Here is a 15,293-nt window from a genome sequence, read left to right as displayed (position 1 = left end):
TTTATCCACTAACAGATGGCTTAGATGATTACTGCTTTATGAGAGAGTTTGAAGTCTAGAAGTACTATTTCTATTTCACTAATACCTTTTTTTTATTATTTACCACGATTTTCTAGAACTTTTATCCTTCTAAATGAATTTTGCTTTGTTTTGCTTAGTTCTGTAAAGTTATCACTTCTGTAATTTGATCAGTACATAGCATTAAGGCTGTAAATTAACTTTGGTAGTTAGTAGTAGTTAATGGTATTGCTATTTTTATGATATTGACATAGCCCGGCTGTTAGCTCTGAATTTCTTTTCAGTTATTTAACTTTTTTTCCTTATTTCTTTAGGAAGCATTTTGTACCTAGGCAGTGAGTACTGAGTGGGCTTTTGTGGATTAAGGATATTTTATGTATTTTTCATCAATTTTGAGTGTGACTTACTTTTATATGTCTCCTCATCATCATTCTTTCACATAGCTAGTAATTATTTCTGTGATTATTTAGGATTTCATTGTTAAGTCAACATTTGTATGTGTTTCTTTTGCTTGTGTGTCCAGGATGGATTACTAGTTTTATTATGTTAAATCTATAAAGATGTTCAGTATTTCTCTTCTTTCAAATTTATCTGCAAATTCTCTGTGCCATAAAATGGGATTTCTTTTTGTGAAAGTGCCAAATAAAGCCTAGAAATTTGGATATTGCCTAATGGTCCCCTTAGAAAATGTCATACATTATAGCTCAATTTTCCAAATTTATTCAGTTCTATATTTTCTTTCTTGTTTACCTGTTAAATTTGCCCATATCTGACAAGGATATTAAAGTCTCCCAATGTCATCTATCAACAGTTACTACCTGTTTTATATTTCTGTTAAATTTTCCTTTATGAATTTAGATGCTATGCCATATATTTTTTATATTGGTTCATTGTTTATTTTTGAGCATAATCTAATTTCCTTGTTTGTCTCTTGATATTGTGCTTATTTTTGTTTTGTTTTGATAACATGGTTACTATTCCCAGTAGTTTTTTTTAATTTTATCATGATGCATAGTAAATTTTGTGTTCCAGCCTGTCATTATGAGTCAATCAATCTTTTTTCAGTTTGTCAATTTTGAATCTTTGCTTTTTAGATGTAGTGCTTTTGTCTTTGTAAATAACTGATTATGGGCTTTTAGATTTTCTTTTCTGTTTAGTCCATTCATATTTAAAGTTATGGGAGTTAGATTTGTTTTTCTCACCATCTGTGTCTCTATTATTCTTTTTTTATTATTCATTTAGAAGTTGTTTCAATTTCCTTTTATCCTTAAAAAGTACCAGAATTTGAGAGTACCTTAAAGGAATAAGCTACATCAATTCAAATATTGTATATTTTTAATCGGTAAGTGAAAGAAAAGAGAGTAGGAAGAGAAAAATTTATATCAGTTGATTAATTTGATCCTTTTAAGGATAAGAATTTGCTTAAATTACTTTGACACAACCCATTCCCACAGGTTTTCTTCTGCCCTTTGCTCCCCAGTCCCATTTGTCAATGTTTTCCTTAGTTCTACAGCAGTTTAAATTAATGATTCATTTTTCTTTCTTTTATTTACTTGGTTATTTGATTATTCCTTTATTTTTCTCCTCCTCTCAATTAGATGGTTAGTTCAAAATGGTTCTTCTTCTCCCCTCCAGTTTCTTATATTTGTTGTGTTTTTTGTATCTTTTAGAAGTAATTTTTATTTTTTGGCTCTGAACTTGATAAACACAAATGTGAACATTTCCATATAAAAAGATCGCATATAAGATCACAAACCTCTTTCTTCCTGGCATCATTTTTACCATCCCTTTCTCCCCCATGTTTCTTTACAGTGTTATGGCTATTGGATAAATGTCCTCCTGGTTTTCCTCATTTCACTTAGGATTGTTTTCTGCATATTTTTCCAGGATTCCCTTTTGTCATTTCATACAAAATAATATATTTTTTGCCTAATATATTCTATTACCTTCTTTTACCTGTAATTTATTTAGCCATTCCCTAAACTGATGGGTATCCCTTAGTTTCTAGTTCTTTGCTTTAAAAAATAAAGTGCCACCAAAAACATTTTTTGTGCATATAGGTCCTTCACGCCTTTCTTTGATCCCTTTGGAGTATGGGCCTACTAAGTATTACTACTGAGACAAAGAGCATAACTGTTTTATTGACTTTTTTGATAAGTTTTTCTGTACCTTTTTATAAAAAAAAAACTTGCTTTTTTTCTCTTTGTTAATTCTTTTCCTTTACTGTCTATTCTGACATTTTCTTTTCTGATATGTATTCTATACCCTTGTTTATTCCTTTTTTTGATCTCTTGTTTTTCTCAGTTAAGTCTTCTGAAATACTAGGTGTAAGATGACTTTTCAAATTGATTCTAGAGATCTTTCATCTCTTTTTTATGTTGTGGCCTATTCTTAAAAGTAACAATTCTTAAAGGAAATAATGTTGATTGAAGCGACACCTCAGGGTTGAATTCCTGTGTACCAAATCAGAAAATCTGTTTTTACCCCTTATATTCTTATGATTATTCTTCTTATTAATGGACTTTAAAAGGGCACAGAAATCAATTGCATCCCTACAATACAGTTTTAACTCAGAAGCTGTTCTGAATTTCATCTATTGGGCATTATGGCAATTAGTCCATGACAACTTCAATTACGCACCTCTAACTTTCTGTTTCTTTAAATTGTTTACAGTATTATCTGTTGTGTGTGTGTGGGTGTTTTTTTCTCTTTGATCTCTTTTTTCTTTTTTACTCCATATATCAGTCTGTCTTATTTTTTATTTTTTTCTTCATTTTTATTTTCAGTTCCAAATTCTTTCCCTAACACACAACTCATTGAGAAGGCAAGAAATGTGATACCCATTTTACATATGAAGTCAGACAACACATATCCACATGAGCCTTGTTGGGAAGGAAGGAAGGAAGGAAGGAAGGAAGGAAGGAAGGAAGGAAGGAAGGAAGGAAGGAAGGAAGGAAGGAAGGAAGGAAGGAAGGAAGGAAGGAAGGAAAAGAAGGAAGGAAAAGAAAAAATGTGCTTCAATCTGTATTCTGAGTTCATCAGTTCAGGTGTCTCTGTAGGTGGATAGCATTTTTTCATCTTGAATCCACTGGAAATGTCTTAGATCACTGTATTAATCAGTTAGGAGTGCTAAGAATTTCGCATTTGATTATCCTTATGTTTGGTACTTTATACAGTGTTCTCCTAGTTCTTACTCACTTCACTTTTCATCAGTTCATTGTGGGGATTTTCTGAAATCATCCCTTTCAATAATTTCTTACAGCACAATAATATACCATAACTTGTTTAGCCATTCCCCAGTTAATGAGCACCCCCTTAGTTTTCAGATCTTTAACATCACAAAAAAAAATAAGCTGCTATAAATATTTTTATACATATGGGTCTTTCTCATTAAAAAAAAATTTCTTTGGGGTACTGATCTAATAGCAGTATTGCTGAGTGTATGAGCAAGCACCCTACTATACCCAGGATGGCCTGTTAGCAATTTCTTTGATCTACTATTAAAGGAAAGACAGCTTTAAAGGGGCTAACAATTCTACTTTAATTATGGAGAAAGAAGTGAGTATAGTAAATACAAGCAGAGAAATTAGCACAAAGACCAACAGGCAGGGCTCCAGCTGTCTGACACAGCAATATTGCTGTACACTTTACATATATCACAGCATCAAAGGATCACAGACATCTAAGCATTTGGGGGCCTCTGAACATGTGGCTACTCAGAGTGTCCAGCAGGAAATCAAAAGATCTTTCTCATGAGCAAACCAGCCAAAGCAAAATGCCAACATTCCAGAATATATAACAAAGACTCAACCCTTCATTGACTCAGAGCCATAAGGCAAAAAACTAAATTCACTCATGTAAGTGCAAACAGGGTGGGATTTTTGTTGTTTTCTTTTTGGAGTTCAGTTTCTCAGGCTCAGGCTAAATTACAAATACCTGAAGGATTAATCTCCTTTGAACCCTGATAATTCACAGCTGTGCTGACTCAAGTAGGTTTCATGCCTTCTTGCTCTGAGCCAATCAGGGGCCAAGTCTTTGTTATATATTCTGGGAGGTTGGCATTTTACTTTGGATGCTTTGCTCGTGAGAAAGATCTTTTGATTTCCTACTGGAGACTCTGAGTAGCCACATGTTGAGAGGCCCCCAATTGCTTAGATGTCTGTGATATGTAAAGTGTATAGTAATATTGTTGTGTCAGACAGCTGGAACCCTCTTTGTTGGTCTCTGTGCCAATTTCTCTGCTTGTATTTTCTATACTCACTTCTTTCTCCATAATTAAAGTAGAATTGTTAGCCCCTTTAAAGCAGTCTTTCCTTTAAAAGCAGATCAAAGAAACTGTGCTAGCAGGCCATCCTGGGCATGCTAGGGTGCTTGCTAATACACTGGATCAAAGGGTATATTAGTTTTATGGCTCTTTGGACATAGTTCCCAATTCTTCTCTAGAATGGTCAGATCAGTTCACATTTTCACACCAACATTACATTAGTGTGCACATTTTTCCACATCTCCAGCATTTGTCATTTTTCTTTTCTTAATGTTAGCCAGTCTGATGGCTATGAGGTGGTACCTTAGAGTTGTTTCAATTTGTATTTCGTCATGAGTTATTTAGAGCGTGTTTTAATATGAAAACTGCTTGTTCATAACCTTTGACCATCTGTCATTTGGGAAAGGACTCTTTTTTTATATTTTGCTTAGTTCCCTATATATTTGAAAATTGAGACCTTTATCAGAGAAACTTGATGCAAAATTTTCCCCAGTTTGCTACTTTCCTTCTAATTTTGGCTGTATTGAATTTGTTTGTAAAAAAAAAAAAACAACCCTTTTTCATTGATGTAAAAAGTATCCCTTTTACTCTTGTTGTTACCTCTTCCCATGGAGTTGACAGAAAAATTTTTGCATGCTTCTCCAGTTTTCTTATATCATTCTTTATCTATAATCATGTGCCCATTTTGAGCTTATCTTGGTGCATGGTGTAAAATATTTTGGTCTGTGCCTCATTTCTGACAGACTGCTTTTCACTTTACCTAGCAGTTTTTATGAAACAGTGAGTTCTTGCTCCAATAGCTGCGATCTTTTAGTTTATCAAAGTTTGCTGGGTTATTGGGCTATTTGCTTTTGTATATTGTGTACCTAATCTATTCCATTGGTCAATTAGCATTTCTTCAGTTGTGTAGATCTGTCTTTATTTGTGTAAAGACTATTTTGTAATTGTGGTCATAAAGTTTCTGTATATGTAGAATCTCAAGTCTACAGTTATTTTAAATTCTCTTCTGGCTGTGTTTTGTTGGTAATATATAGAAATGCTAATAATTTATATAGGTTTATTTTATATCCTGAACATTTGGCAAAGTTGTTTATTGTTTGCAACTAATTTTTAGTTGATTCTCTAAGTGAACCATAATATCACCTGCAAAAATAGTTATTTGCCTCTGTTCATTCCTTCAATTTATTTTTCTTGCTTTATTGCTATAGCTAGCATTTCTCGTACAATGTTACACCATAACAATGATAATAGATATCCTTGCTCAACCCCTGATCTTGCTGGAAAGGCTTCTAATTTATCCCCATTCTAGATAACGCATTCTCTTGGTTTTAGACAGATACTATTTATAAATTTTTTTAAGGCCCATTTATCCATTTGCTTTCTAATGTTTTTCATGGGCATAGCATTTTGTCAAAAAGTTTTTCTGCATCCGCTGATACAATACGATTTTTGTTGTTGTTGTTTGTTATTTATGTGATCAGTTACGCTTAGAGTTTTCCCAATATTGAACCAGCGATGCATTCCTGGTATAAATCCAACCTGGTCCTAGTGTGTGATCTTTATAATAGATTGCTGTCATCTCCTTGCTATTACTTTGAATTAACTGTTCTTTAAATGTTTGGTTAAAATTTGCCAGCAAATCTGTCTGTTCTTGGGTTTTGTTTTGTTTTTCCTTAAGGGAGCTCATTTATGGCCAATTGAATTTCCTTTTCTAAGATAGGGTTATTTACATATTCTCTATTTCCTCATCGGTTAATCTGGACAATTTATATTTTTGTAAATATTCATCCATGTTATTTAGATAGTTTTGTTGACATAAAATTAGACAAAATAGCTCCTAAAATTACTTTAATTTCATCTTCATTGGTTCATTACTCATTTCATTTTTTATATTGGTAATTTGGTTTTCTTCTTTTTCATTGAATTAGCCAATTATTTAACCATTTTATTGTTTTTTTCCCACAAAACATCTCATTTTATTATTAGTTCAGTGATTTTTTTTAACTTTCAATTTGTTCATCTCTCCTTTGATTGAGGAAAGTGTTCAGAGATATGAAATTTCCCCCTAAGAATTGCATTGGCTGAATACCACAAATTTTGGCCTACTGGTTGGGCTCCACTCACATAGGCAGGAGCAGGGGTGGGAGGGATGTCTGACCTGAGCTTCTGTTATGTCCTTCTGTGTTTCACAGCTTGATCTTGAGGAGCATAGGTTTTGGGTGCCTCCAAAGTGTTGTGATCCAGGAAAAGATCTAATCACTCACTGCTCTCCTGACCTGCACTCTGCACCTAACCCAAGAAGAGTCCCTGAGAACTTTCAGATCAGGTGTTCAGTCCCCTTACCATCTCTGGCTAGTGGTACTGCTTCCACTATGCCACTGTCTGGCCAACTCCCACCTCAGTATCCTCAGACTTCTCTTTCAGTTCTCCTAAGCTGCCTGGATATGGCAATATATAACTGTTTATGACTTGCTCTTGGCTTTCCTGCTCAGAATTCCGTTTGGTGTTTTCTGTGGTCATTTTATAGGAGAGGTTTTGAAGTTGTTGCTTTTTACTTCTCCATCTTGATTCTACTCCACACTTCTTAAGATTTTTTTAAATAACCAATAAACATGGGGTAATATATTTCATTATTTATTATTTACTTGGCAGTTAAACTTATTTACCCATATTGTGTTTCTGTTTTTTGAGACATTTGTAAAAAAGAATATTCTTGGGGAGAAAAAAAACTACACATCTCTCATTTTGAGGTGCAGCCTGAACTACTTTGGCATTTCTAACCCCCATTCTCTTCTGGTGTAGCTAGTAGATGTGAAATAATATTGTTATTAAGGTTCCCTTTATTTATAGGTGAAAGCATTTTCTCTTGGCCACTTGTAGAATTTAGCTATTGTTAGAATTATTAAATTTAACCATCATGTCTTGAAGTTGGAAGCATTTTTGTTTTGCTTTATTTTGAAGACTGTCTGGATTCTTTGAATAGATACTTTGTTGTTGTTGTTTTTTAATTTGTGTGTGTGTGTGTGTTATTTCCTTCATTGCAGTGTTCAGGTTTGATTTATCATGTTCTTCTGGGGAACTCGTGATCCCTAAATTGCTTGTGTGTGTCCAAGCTTTGAGCAATGGCTTTGGCTTCTTTAAGAAATCATGTTTTAAAAAAACTGCCTTTTGTTTTTCTTCCAAGAAATTTCCCTCCACTTAAGTATTTTTGGGTCACGTGGCGGTTGGAGGGTGAGAAGTATTAACTGAATTTTTTAAGAATTCGTTCTTTCCATCATTTCTTAACTTAGCTGGGTTTTTTTTCTTTTTTGTCCTCTGCATTCAGCTTCAGTATTATATTTTATTTGGTACATAATGCTTCTTTGGGGTTTGTTTGGTCCTACAACCCTAGTGACTGTTTTAATGTAATTTCAAACTTGTGTTAAACATAGGCAAGTATATTGATAAACTCAGGCAAGTTTCTAAAAGGAAACTATATCCCAAATATAACTTATTTACTGAAGGCAGTCAGGTTCATTAGAGTCCAGTTTGGATATGCTGCCAAGAAATGTCATTATCTCTTTATCATTTCTGTTGGTAAGCAGCATTCTTTCTAGGATTGTTTTCCCCTTAAAACTTTGGGAAGAAATAGGGAGACCTTAAGTTTGTCTTCTAAAATAGATGTTGTTATTCAGTCATTTTCAGTAGCGTCTGGCTCTTTGTGACCCCATTTGGGGTTTTCTTGGCAAAGAAGATAGAGATACTGAAGTATCTCTAGAGTATTTCCTTCTCCAATTCATTTTACAGATGAGGAAGCTGAGGCAAACAGGGTTAAGTGACTTGCCCAGAGTCACACAGCTAGTGAGTGTCTGAGACCAGATTTGAACTTAAGAAGATGAGTCTTCCTGATTCTAGGCCCTGTGCTTTATGGTGCCACCTCACTACCCCACCAAAATGTATGCTTGCAAACAAAAGCCAGCCAGGTTTACAATTTTAACAACAGGTCGCAGTCAAATGCCATTCAGGTCTTGGCTATTGAGAAGAGAATCAGTAAGGAGCAACCAGAATTTATTCCTCTTGGTCAAAGTTATTTTTATGGTCAAATGTTTAAAGGAAATGGTAGTTGCCACTGAAAATAAGTTTGTAGGCTTTTGTGAGACTCTCAGATCTTCCTTGGTTCATCAGTACAGACAAGCAAGCCCCTCCAAAAAGAAAAATGCCACTTTCATGTGAAATTGGACTTTAGAGCTCTGAGATTATTAATTAAAATTCTCTAATTATTGCAAGTCATTTTCAAATGTTCACAATTCTATTTGTGGACTACTGGGAATGAATAATATTAGGCCATATCTGGCTAAATGAGAATATTAGAACTATTTTAGAAACTCTTCCAAACCCTCCAAAATAAATCTGGCAAAATTTCTGGTCTTTTAAAAATAAAGTTGTCCCCATATCTTTTCCTTTCCCCACCTCTGATTCATCTTACCCAAAGAATCAATCCTAATTATGTGCAGATTTTGGAAACAGCAAATCATTTCAGAGAAATTAGTACAACATACCAAAGTTGTGGCCAGGCTTCAGTGAGGTTGTTTTAATAAGTCTGATGATTTGTTATCCTCTAAATGATTGTGCAACATAACCGTTAAGCAAATAGCAGCCCTCACCCCAAATTTGTGGCATTTGGCAGCATCCTACCCAGGCACAGGTCCAGGAGGTCCCTGCTTATCATTTAGACTCGAGTGTGTCTTCAGTACAGCAACATCCACAGACGGGAGGGTGGGGGATGCCAGCTGTGCATGGCCATCGGGAGCAATGATTCAATGAATTGCAGTGGGGGAAATGTACTAATTAGAGCTTAGATACTCTCATTTGTTAGAACATACAAAGTGCCACAGCTCTACACTGTGACCTTGCCCGCGCTCTTCTGACTTCACACCAGCTGGCGCCCATCAGCCTGGGATAAGTCGTGCATGGTGCTTTGCCTAACTTTCCCTTGGATTCAAACAGATGTATTTCGTAGAGTTAGGAGACAGAAATCTCCATTTTCAAATCTTTCTATGATGTCTAATGATACTGTATCATTGCTGATTATAATTAGTGCTCCTGTTTGCCTTCTCAAATTGGTATCTGCCTGTAAAGGACTGCAGAAATCAATGCTGTTGCTTCAGACTGCCTCCCTCCCCCCCCCCCACTTCAGCCCTCATTTGTCTCATGGCACTGAAGGCATCCAGGTGGCAGGAAGATGGGGTGAGGTTTTGGTTGGGGGCACTAGAACCATCTGCCTCAGCTTCTTCCTCACTATAATACATGATGATTTGAAATTTTAAAATCTGAAGAGTGGCCAAAACATACCCATTTTAAGTTATCAGGCAAGAGGAAGACAGACAAAATGTAAGAGGTGAAGGAAAATGAATAACCGTTAAATGGAAGTTAAATATGATGGAGTACTGGAGGAGAATTCTGAACAAGGGCCAGGGGAGAGTGTTTGCTTACATTAAGTATTTTTGAATTACTTGATGCCACTAAGGCAGACAAATTCACGTAACGCTCTTTATTTCTTTAATGTGAGTGTTTTTTTTTTTTATTAAAAGCAAATAAAATGTGCCATGCATGAGAAACACAACACATGCTATGGTAGTACATACAAAAGTGAGAACTGTCGTCCTTGGGAAACACATTCTGCTGGAGGGATACAGCCTGGAATCACAGAGTTATAGATTTAGGGCTGGATTTTATACATGTGTAAGTTGAAACCCAGAAAAAAATGAATGGCAAAGCTGGGATGCGAACCCAAGGTCTCTGACTTAACAACAAATATGCTTTCCATTATACCACATTGCCACTGTTGACAGATATGCAAATATAGGCTATGTACAAAATCAAAATGATTTTGGTGGAGAGGGGGCCTTTAGGCAAGTCACCCGGGATGGTGCTGGAGGTCGAAGAGGAGCAGCAGGGAGGCCAGCTGGCCTAGACTGTAGCCTGGAAAGGTGAGCTGGAGCCAACATGTGAAGGACTTGAATTCCCAAACAGAGATGTATGGATTTTGTCCTCGAGGCAATGGGGAGCAACATGGTTAGACGTGTGCTTGAGAAATATCAATCTGGCGGCTGTTTGGAGGAATGATTAGAAAAGGGAGACACTAACTCAAGGGGACCCAGGAGCAAGCCTCTACTGCAATAATCTGTATTTAGGGTACTTGTGGTATGAAGGGAATGGATGTGAGAGAAAAATATTCCAATATGGATCTTAAGTAAAGTAAAATTCAAATGAATGAATAATTCAAACTCTACTATCAAACAAGCAGGATATAATGCTGGATAGATTGTGGCCCTAGGAGTCAGGACCACCCAGGAGATGTTAGCTGTGCAGTCCTAGACAAGTCACTGAAGCTCTTTCTACCTCAGGCAACTCCCTTGGATATAACTATGAAGTCAGTAGAAAGCTGGTAACTACCATGAAATATGTCCCAAGGTGCTGTGTGAGTAGTGGTAGAGAGGAGGAAGTAGAGGTCATAGGGAAGACATGCTTGAGAAATAGCTCACATTTATATAATACAACTTTCTGTACAGGGAGAATTCAAATGTTAGCTCCATTTTATAGAAGTGGAAACTAAAGGGGTGACTCACTATGGGAATGTGAGCAGAGACTTTGGGCTTCTGAGTCTGAACTTCATTCTCCCATGCCCCACTTGTATGGCAGTGGAGCTCTGAAGGACAAGTAAGAATTCTACAAAATAGATAAGGCAGTAGAACAATTTGGACAAAACTAAAAAGTCAGAAAAGCAACTCTAAACAGCTCTCTGCTAACAAAGGATGCTTCCCATGATATTCACTGGCACACTGATGCCACTCTACATGAGTCAGGCCATGATGGGATCCTTGCTGCTGCTGTGTGCCCTACTGGTGGGATTGCTGGGGTTGGTTTTTTTTGGAGGATAATTGGAGTTGTGACTTGCCCAAAGTCACAGGGCTAGTAAGTGTGTCAAGTGTCTGAGGCTGGATTTGAACTCAGGTCCTCCCGATTCCAGGACTTGTGCTCTATTCACTGTGCCACCTAGCTGCCCCGGGATTGCTATTCTTTGCTGAGACCAAGAGTAAGAGACAGACTTCATGATGTCTTTTAGAGCCAAGAAGAGAAAAACTTGGACCTTGTATTATCTGTTGTCTACACCAGTGGGGTCCAACTCAAAAAGAAACAGATCATCACAGGCCACTAATTTACTTAGAAAAAAACACAAATTAACATCATCTATGTTGTATTGTATTTTAAATTTATTTTATGAAACATTTCCTTGGAATTACCTTGGAATCTTGTTTAGGTTTTAGCCTTCTTTAGCAGAACATGTACTCTGAGTTAGAATTCTCCATAATGTTGATGGACTTGAGTTGAGCCCTCCATGAACAATCCAACAGCACATATCTGGAGGTAGTTCATTGAAGTTAGTTAGTTGGGATAGACTCTAGACATGCTTAACTCTGACAGGGTTGAGAACTGAAACCTTCCAAATTATATCTTCTTAGAGCCATGCTTTGAAAATTATAAAGTTCATTTTCAGCCAGAATGTGACTCCCAATATTTGGGGGAGTTACTACAGTACATCAAAAATTTCACCTTAAAATTTTGAGTTTTTCCCCCCATTATTCAGTTTTTTATTATTTTGTACTTCTTCTAGAATTATGGTCTTTTCTTAAATTGGGCAGCATAAACTGCACACCAATAGCTAATGCAGGGGATAGAGGGTTGGGCCTAGAATCAGAAAGAAGAACTGAGTTTAAATTTGTCCTCAGATACCTACTGCTAATATCTTGTGTGACCTTGAGCAAATCACTTAAAACTTTTTGCCTGAGTTTCCACAACTGTCAAAAAGGGATACCAGTATTTATCACTCAGGACTGTTGGAGGATCAAATGGTGTGATTTTGTAAAGTGCTTTATTATGTTCCCACCACCAGCATTACTGGACATGAAACAATGTGGAGATCAGTATTTTGCATTTCTTCCATATCTGGTACTTGAATTAGGGTTAATGATTTTTTTTTCACTATTAGTCTTGGTTATTAACATTATTACACGTTTGCCTCTTCAGACTTAACTGATTTTACCTAATTGTCCATAATAAGCTTTGGTACAAAAATTACCTAGAAGTTGTTTCCTCTCTAGAGTCTATGAATATTGTAAGATTTTCTTTATGCTACCCCTTTGGGCAACTTTGTGAATTCCCTGGGTTCTACAGAACACAATTTCAGAAACAATGAGTAGATGATCTCTCTTAAATGTTTTTCCAAATTGAATCCTAGGAGTACGAAATCTATTCATTTACATGTTACAGGGAAGTCGATAGACCTCTTGAGAAATCATAGAGATGGAATTAAATTTGCCCATTTGTATTCAGGGAAAGAGGTCATGTTTTTCATAATATCGGGCAGCAATATTTGAACAGCTGCTTTTTTTTTAATTCAATGAAATTTTCTTTTTTTTTTCAATTGACAGGCATTTATTTTTTAATAATAATATGTATATTTGAATATTTGATTTTAAAACTTTGAATTCCAGATTCATTCCCTTCCTCCCTTGTCACTCACACTTACCGTGTTGCCCCGATAATAAGACACTGTCTTATTATTTTTTTTGGACAGAAAAACACCAAAGGGCTTATTTTCAGGGGAGGGCTTATTTTAATGAACATTGACAGCAACTTTAATAAACAGGTAAATGTGAACAAAAAAATGTACCTTTATTCAATAAGCAAATCACTGGGGAAGAACAGGATGACGCACTCACTGCTGCAGCTCTGATTGGATGCAGCTCGGAGCGCGGCGTGCATTTCACTGGGGGGGGGGGACGGTGCATACAGAGGGTACCGTAATGTAGTGTGTAGCGCAGGGGATCACCTTCACTACAGTAGCAATCTCAATAGGGCTTATTTTCGGGAGAGGGCTTTTTTTAGAGGAATCTTACACAGTAAGGGGAGGGCTTATTTTCAGGATAGGTCTTATTATCGGGGAAACACAGTACTGGTAAGATAGGCAGTTCAGTATAGGTGGTACATGTGCAGCTAATGCAAAACAATAACATAGTATATATATTGTAAAAGACTGACTATATTTCCCTCCCTCCTATCCCTACTCCCACTTGTTCTATTCTCTACTTTGATCCCATCCCTTTCCCTCCTCCTCAGCCTGCCCTCCCTTCCATCATCCCCCCTTACATCCCCTTCCGCCCCCTACTCTCCTGGAGGGTGAGATACCCTATTTAGTGTGTATTTCATTCCCTCCTCAAGCCAAATTCAATGGGAATAAGATTGACCCATTCCATTTTGCCTTCCTATTCTTCCACTCTATTGTAACCATTTTTCCTTGCCTCTTCTATATGAGATAATTTACCCCATTTTGTCTCTCCCCATCTCCTCTCATTATATTCCTCTCTCACCTCTTAATTTTACGTTTTAAGTATCATCCCTTCCTGTTAAATTGGTCCTGTGCCCTTTATCTATGTATACCTGTAAACATATATACACATTCACATATGTATTCATATGCCCATATACCCTCATATATAGACATATAGATTTCTATTCCCTTCAACAACTGAGAAAAGTTTCATAAGTTACAATTATTGTTTTACCATGTAAGGATGTTAATAGTTCAACTTTGATAAGTTCCTTATGATTTCCTTTCCTTGTTTACCTTCTCATGCTTCTGTTGCTTCTTGTATCTGAATGTCAGATTTTCTATTCAACTCTGATTTTTTCAACAAGAATGCTTGAAAGTCCTCTATTCCACTGAATGACCATATTTTCCCCAGAAACATGATACTCAGTTTTGCTGGGTAGGTGACTCTTGGTTTTAATCCCAGCTCCTTTGACCCCCGGAATATCGTATTCCAAGCCCTTCTATCCCTCAGTGTAGAAGAAGCTGCCAGATCCTGGGTTATCCTGATTGTATTTCCACAATATTCAAATTGTTTCTTCCTGGCTGCTTGTAATATTTTCCCCTTGATCTGGGAATTCTGGAACCTGGCTATAATATTCCTAAGAGTTTTCTTTTTGGGAACTTTTTCAGGAGGTGATCAGTGGACTCTTTCAACCTCTATTTTGCCCTCTGGTTCTAAAACATCAGGGCAGTTTTCTTTGAGAACTTCCTGAAGAATGATTTCTAGGTTCTTACTTTGATCATGGCTTTCAGGTAGTCCAATATCTCTCCTGGATCTATTTTCCAGGTCAGTGGTTTTTCCCATGAGATATTTCACATTGCCTTCTATTCTTTCATTTGTTTGGATCTGTTTAACAGCATCTTGATTTCTCACAAAGTCATTAGCTTCCATTTGTTCCAATCTAATTGTGAAGCAATGATTCTCCTCAGTGAGCTTTTAAGATTCTTTATCCATCTGGCAAATTTGGCTTTTTAAGGCATTCTTCTCCTCATAGCTTTTTTGAGCCTCTTTTGCCATTTGAGTTAGTCTACTTTTTAAGCTGTGATGTTCTTCAGTCAGGCTGTTGACTCTCATTTTGTAATTTTCTTGCATTGTTCTCATTTCTCTTCCCAATTTTTCCTCCACTTCTCTTATCTGCTTCTTAACGTTCTCTGTGGCCTGTAACCAGCTCATATTTTCCTTTGAAGCTTTTGGTGCAGGAGTTCTGACGTCACTGTCTTCCTCCTGTTCCATGCTTTGCTCCATTTTGTCCCCAAAACATGAGTCTAATGTTGGAATCTTCTGTCTGCTTTGTTTCCTTTGCCTGGCCATGTTGCTACTCAGTCACTTGACCCCTGGGTTTTTTGCCACAGTAGGACTCTGCCACCAGACAGGGGAGCTTTCATCCCAAACACTGGGGTTTTCTCAGCTGCCAGAGGTATTGGATGGGTGTCCTGAGGTCTCCACACGCTCTGGCAAGCTAGACACACATCCCCGGACCTCCACCGAAGACTGCAATCCAGATCCAAGAAGGTTAAAGCAAGAGCCATCACACCTGAGACTGGTGCTTGGGCACCTACACTCTGTAGGCCAGGAGGTGAAGCTGCCATGTGGCGCTG

The 15,293-nt window shown here is 36.9% G+C and overlaps 1 protein-coding gene and 1 long non-coding RNA gene across 6 annotated transcripts in view; one reads left to right on the top strand and one right to left on the bottom strand.

The window, feature by feature from the left end:
- NR3C2 (nuclear receptor subfamily 3 group C member 2) overlaps positions 1-15,293 on the top strand; it is a 440,138-nt gene that overhangs the window by 420,099 nt on the left and 4,746 nt on the right. The gene's annotated exons all lie outside the window — the stretch shown is intronic.
- Positions 5,126-15,293, bottom strand: part of LOC138175141 (uncharacterized) — an 18,368-nt gene continuing 8,200 nt past the window's right edge. Inside the window, exon 3 of the long non-coding RNA XR_011171900.1 lies at positions 5,126-11,683. This is a non-coding gene — a long non-coding RNA (uncharacterized lncRNA). The remainder of the gene's footprint in view (positions 11,684-15,293) is intronic.

Source organism: Petaurus breviceps, unplaced genomic scaffold (genome assembly GCF_028583685.1).
Source record: "Petaurus breviceps papuanus isolate PSGF00001 unplaced genomic scaffold, PetGlider_PUasm1.0 76, whole genome shotgun sequence".
Classification (NCBI taxonomy): Eukaryota; Metazoa; Chordata; class Mammalia; order Diprotodontia; family Petauridae; genus Petaurus; species Petaurus breviceps.
This window is presented reverse-complemented; position numbering and strand designations above follow the sequence as displayed.